This window comes from Rhipicephalus microplus, chromosome 6 (assembly GCF_043290135.1).
Source record: "Rhipicephalus microplus isolate Deutch F79 chromosome 6, USDA_Rmic, whole genome shotgun sequence".
Lineage (NCBI taxonomy): Eukaryota > Metazoa > Arthropoda > Arachnida > Ixodida > Ixodidae > Rhipicephalus > Rhipicephalus microplus.
Window position 1 is genome coordinate 152,186,254 of NC_134705.1, and position 6,468 is coordinate 152,192,721.

Here is a 6,468-nt window from a genome sequence, read left to right on the forward strand (position 1 = left end):
ACGCCAGACACGCACCACGTCACGTCGAAACGTATTGGCACCTTCACTGTGGCATGCTGTCGAGTTCTAACATGACACGTATCTCATGATTATCATGTTTGCACCAGTCGCATACCTTCGTCCTCCATTGGCGTCACGTGATGCTCAATTTGGCATATGTGAAGCTAGTGAAAGAGCCCCGAGCGCGTCATGAGCGTGGCATGTAGTTATGTTGATATATGAGACGCATCTCATGATTATCATGTTTGCACCAGTCACAGAACTTCGTCACCCATTTTCATACTGTAGTACCAAATTTGGTGTATATGGCGATAGCGAAACTGCCGTGAACGATCATGACCGTGGTATGTAGTCATGCTGTTAAATGACACGCATGTCATGAATTTCATGTTAGGATCTGTTGCTTGTGTTAGCCATGCAATTATGCCATACCATACCAATTTTGCAACATGTCATAAGAACGAAACCACCGCTAGAACTGCAGGACCATGAAATGTAATTCATGACATTCATGACATATATATCATGTTTTTAATGTTATGACTAGTCAAATATGTTCTTCATACAGTCATGTTATGCCATACCAAGTTTGGTATCGATACCATTATCGAAACGGCGAGGAGAGCTAAAAGAGGTAGGCGGATAGATAGATAGATAGATAGATAGACAGATAGATAGATAGATAGATAGATAGATAGATAGATAGATAGATAGATAGATAGATAGATAGATAGATAGATAGATAGATAGATACCCTCAAAGTCACCGAAGTTTGCTAAGAAACGCTTCGCATTTAAAAATTATGTCAAGCTTGTACACAGGTGTACCATGCGGTAATGTCGACGAGTAATCTGAGTTTGATAATAAAAGAACTAGAAAGATTCACTTTCTTGTGCAGTAAACAATGTGCGGAAGTAACAAGGTAGAAAGGTTACTACTATGTATTTCTGGGATAAAATATGCACGTGCAAATAGTTTTCGCAAGCGTTCCAGAAATACAATCCGTGCATAAAATGTTTGTCGAGAAGATGCTGCAGGTTAACAGCCATGCGATCGCATGCGTGTCGTTTGCGTCACAGTGGTGCCCATTTTATGTCGATTAAAACTTTCTGCATTAAAAAGTGCTACATTTTGTATCTTAACACGACAGGTTTGAGGAAGCTAAGTCCTTCGCCAGTTTTTAAATACTAAACTTTTTTCCTGATATGAGCCCAGTTTTGCTTGAGCAGGACAGGAGGAACTCTCTATGTTGGCGTCTGTGCGAAAATGTGCCTTTATTCAATACCGTGTTAATCAATGCTAATTTGAAGCGGCAATACATAATTACTCAATACAATATCTTTTCAAATTGAGAATTCGCACACGATCACAGTATTCACACAATCTACAGACACACATCTTGTGCTGTCTTGCACAAAGGGCTCATTCGACGGGTCTTCTTCACACCTGAACATAAAAAGTGCGCGCTTGCTTGCTGGGTAATTCCGAGCTCTTGCTGCTTCCGTTAGCAAACCGTTCCAAAATTGGTGTCCTCAGTGCAGTCGACAGCTATTTCAGTGCTGCTTGCATTTCATGAAACTGAAGTTAATCATCACAGTTACGCCACAGTAAAGAGCACCCGCAGTTGGACCCGCCTATTACATATAGACAGCGGCACTTTTTACTCTGTACCCGTCTATAGGTGAAGTTATTGTTCCTTTTATAGGTGTGTTTATTATCACTAGCCTATAGCTGTTAGAGATGTTTTTTTACTTCTGTTGACGTTACGTTTGCATTTGCCATCGGCTTAGATAAAATTAGTCCACAAGTGATGGTTCATTGGGATTGGGATCGAAGCTGTAGGGATCCCAACAGCTTCGGTGCCCTCTTAGTCGCCTTATTATAATCTCAGGCCGTGTGGCGTGGCTCTGCCGCAGTTAATATAGAAGCCAAATACAGAAAGTGGGCAGAGGTCTTGCAGAGGCCACCAATCACAGAGGCTGTGTATAAATACCCATAGTCGGCCCATATACTACGCCAGGTACTGAAGCACTTGAACCAGTGCACAAGCAAACCGTCAGTTTTTTTAAGCCCACTGATACATCATTTTTTTTAAATACTGGCAGATCATCCACCATTGTTTTCATTAAACTAACTCTCGAATTTCATACTCATTCATTGCGAGGCCTAATCTGAACAATTGTGTTATTTGCTAAAGTGCTAAAAACGTTACCTTCTTGCGTACGGGACTTTCTCGCTTCTGGCCCCTAAATAGGTGAAGTAATTTTATTGAGATATTCGACATGTATGTTCAGGCTCTCAAAGCACATTCCGGGTAATAATTTCGCACAGGCTTACGCTGATTCTGCACCCAGCACAATCCTGACTCTCATAGTCGAAAGTATCAGAACATTTGACTAAGCAGTTGTTTCTCATGGCACTTGAAATCTCTCCAAATAATTTTGCTCCATACTATAGTAAAATTCCTAATGCTAGGTCTTTGTTTTCTTTCTGTTTGCAAACTTTCTCACTTTTTCGCTTGAATAAGATGAGCGAGGAACTCCATCAAATATACGTATTGTCATTTGCCACGTTTTTCTTGCACACGTAAATGTCTCTTTTACGTTTCACAAATTCTTGATATTCTTTGACGGTCATTCTCAATTTTGTATGCCTGAACGACGTGACGTCAGATGCACGCACCGAAAAGATGGTAACATTAAATTTTACTTTATTTAGCTTCTAGTTACACCTGATATTGAAGCCTCTTTCAGCATGGTCTTAGACGGTTTTTAAAGATGAGTGGACTTTGACGTAGCGCGAGCATGATTTTATTACAAGATTTTACGTTGAACACGACCCATCTCCGTGCTTTATGCTTTGCCAGACTGGAGAATCAATATCTTGTTTTTTCTTATTATTAGTTAAGTCGCCATGGTAGAAAAAAAAACGCGAATCAGTGCCTTACGAATTGGTCCATCATTAAAAAATAGCATGATTTTTAAAAATGTTCAAGTAGTCTCAAGTTTCTTCAGTTTTGAATGATTTTTTTTCGCAAGTAACTTCAGGCGTTCCTAACTTTCAGCCACTGGTTGTGTTCAGTTAACTAACACGTTGAGAAGCTCTACTATTCAGAAGTTGTACATACTTAGTTCCCTCAGGTGGCGTGCCTTTTTTGTTTTTATTGCTTTACTTCAATGAGTAGCCTTTGCAATTATGTTACCAGCATACTTCTTTACTTATAATTGTTTCATTCCTTATTATGGAGAAGCTTTGATAGACAAGTAAAAATAATTAAAGGCGCTTCCAGCCTGACTATGTTGCTATTCTTACGCGTACATGTATAACTAAAAAGACAAATTTTAAAAAGAAGTTGTGCTCTTGTAAGTTATGCAGACCGGAAAGGCACATGCTGTAAATGTGCCTACATTTTTGAAATACCTTTTTAATTTTTATCATGCTCAGGCAGGTATTCAGTTCTTCTTTTGTAACGAGTAGAACCACAGCTGATGCAAAACTTTAAATTGAAGTTATCTCCCAAGTTAGTTTTGCTACAGCACTTTCGCTACAGTTATGATGATTGTACATCATTTCTCACCAACTTGCTTTGATATTAGGGGATAAAAAGTGAATGGATTTTCCACACATTCTTCACTACCCTTCATCAATTATTTGTTTTTACTGTCGCGCAGATAGTAGCAAAATCACCTGGTTTTAAAAAGTTTGTCTTTTACGGTACAAATATCTCCACCTAAGCAGAAAAAAAATCGACGTCGTGTGTGCCACAAGAACGCTCGGATCAATGCCACTTCCGTAGAGAGACGCAATCTATTGTGAGTCTCAATGCAAATATAAGCTAGAAACTTTCGAGAACACATCTCACACAAGTAAATAATTGTGCACTGCGCAGAGCTAAGGAAAGTACAGCACAAAAAACCAAAACAAATTGAACGTAAACTATTCGTTGATTCATTTCAAATAGTGCATTGCAACCTAAAGAATCACAACATCCAGGTATGTGCCTGATTGATAGGTGCGTGAAATTAGACTGTTGGAAGTTTGCGTTTTGTCTGTATTTTGCATCTAGTAACTTGTGAGATCAGCAGGATGACTAAAGAAAATGTCTTAGAGAAGGTTTTGGCTGAAGTTTGCATACGAGAACTTATATTTGCCTTTCAGGGTCCTTCGCCTTGGACAATTAGAGGTCCTGTTATCAAAACGTCAGTCAAAGCCTTGTGTGAGGCACTTATCGTGTTCATTCTGCTTTTCCCACAACGTGTTACCATTTTGCTGCTTCCGCTTTAATATTTCCGTCTTTCATGCGTGTGTTTCGTGTGCATTATATGAACTGTGTCTGTTTGTATATCTACATGCACACACACTGGCACGCGTGCCCAAGCAAAGTCGCCCACGTACACACACACGAAAGTTTCTTGGCTCATAAGTTTTAAGCCGGTGCTGAAGCTGCACGAATCGCCAGCAATTTGTAACAGCAACTGATAAAAAATTAAAAATACTTCCTCAGTCTTATGCGGAGACTAAATTCGTCTATAAAGATAGTGGTTATACCCGGGTAGGTCTTGCAATGACAAAATGAGCAAGATTTTGACGTTCTTCCAAAGAAATGCTCCTTCTGCGAAATGGCGGTCGAACGGGACTAAAAAAACAAAAACTACGCACATATTCTTATCTCGTGAAAATATAGCTGACGGCTGAAAAGTAACATCGTTCCGGCTCCATTAAGGAAACATTCGCTCGCGCGCTTCTTAAAAAATGCTGACGTCTTGCCGTCGTTCAACTCCCGTTTCGGCGTGAGGATCAGTGGAACGTCGACGAGGCACTTTTGTGTGACTATGCGTCGAAATCCTAATGAAGCAGTGTGAAACAGCATGCTGTGCTTAACCGCAATTGTGAAAGAGACTGAAAGTGTTTGGAATGTGGTTGTGAGTGCTCGCATTCAAAGGAACAGGGGCTGTTGGAACGGGGTTGTTGTGAGCCAAATGGTAGAGATCAAGAATGTTTTGCCTTGACTTGTAAGATGCCTGCGTATAAGATGCAGCTGGGCTGGTTCCTCGGAGAAAATATTGGAGAAACACACGTCTTTTGGTGGAAACCAAAGGGCGTTGTGATTTCGTGCATTTTTAGGTAACAGTTGTTTTTGTTTGCGTTGTGGTGTACTTGATCCACTTGATTAATTGCGACTGTCCTCTCAAACTTGTAGGTTATTCGCAAGAAATTTGCTGCCCTAGAAGAAACCCTTGGGGAATATAGCGTCACTCACTTGACTAAAAACTAATGTAGCTTTTGCTTCACAGAGGATATTTTTTAATCTATCATGGAAGGACAGCGCAACAGTACAGCTACCGCAGCTGTCATACTCGCCACGCAAAAAAGAAAAAAAAAGGAGAGACAGTGAAGAAGGCACTACAAGTTTCATACAACATGCAGCTGTGCCATACAGTGCATGTGAGTTAAAAATCAAACGCATTGTTGACGTTGCTTCAAGAAGGAGAAAGATCGTATGTTTGAGGCCAGGTAACAGAAATCCTTGCAAGTTTTCACGAAACAGGTAATCGTGTACCATGTTGCGGAGGCCAGTATCAAAAGACTGAGCTTGGGCACAAACACAACTTCAAGATTTGAACTCAGTTGATCCTAGCAACTGTCTGTTACTTTAGGTGCAGCTCATAAGCTGCGGTATCAACAGAAAAAACCAGGCTGGCGTGGAAGGCCAGCAGAGGCTCAGCAAAAATTAGAACAGCAGCCTTTCAGAGCCTTTCTAAACACTCACATGGCAACTGCTGCTAGCACACTTGCTTGATGCCTACTACGGCCTCAAGAATAAAATTTTGGGGTAGTAGGCGGGAAATCGCTACGCTTATTTTTGTCATTCTTCTGAGAATCGTGGTATCCGCAAAACTATTGCGAGGAATTTTGTGCCAATTGTTTATGCAGTGGCGGACAACAATGAGGAATTATGCCTGAAGTCGGTATGCGCCGCAGATAATAGCTGAATAAAAACAAGCTTTTATATAGGATTGGAGCATTGGACAACACAATAATTACGCTATTTGCATTAAGCGACGATTGGTTGTTCTTTCACTGTTTTAAAACGCTTTATAAATTGTATTAATGCGATTGCTGTCCCGACATCAAGGCTGCCTAAGGCAAGTTTGCCAACAAGTCCCAAGCACCGGCAGAGAGTTAATGGACATACGCCAATATTGTTGTGTATTGTTGACAACACAACAGTAATCTCTGAATGTGTAGGTAACCACCAAACATGTTCAGTTCGAGGTCACTCTATGCAGACAAATATACATATAGCACGTTCAGTCCTTAAGTGTATTGATGTTAGCATGGACCTAGTAGCCCTCCTACAGGTAGACCTTGCTAAAGCATTTGATAAGGTACAGCATGCTTTTTTTGTTCTGGCTACTAAGACACCTGCAGTTGGGTGATGTAGTGTATAATAGTATTTCACTCTGT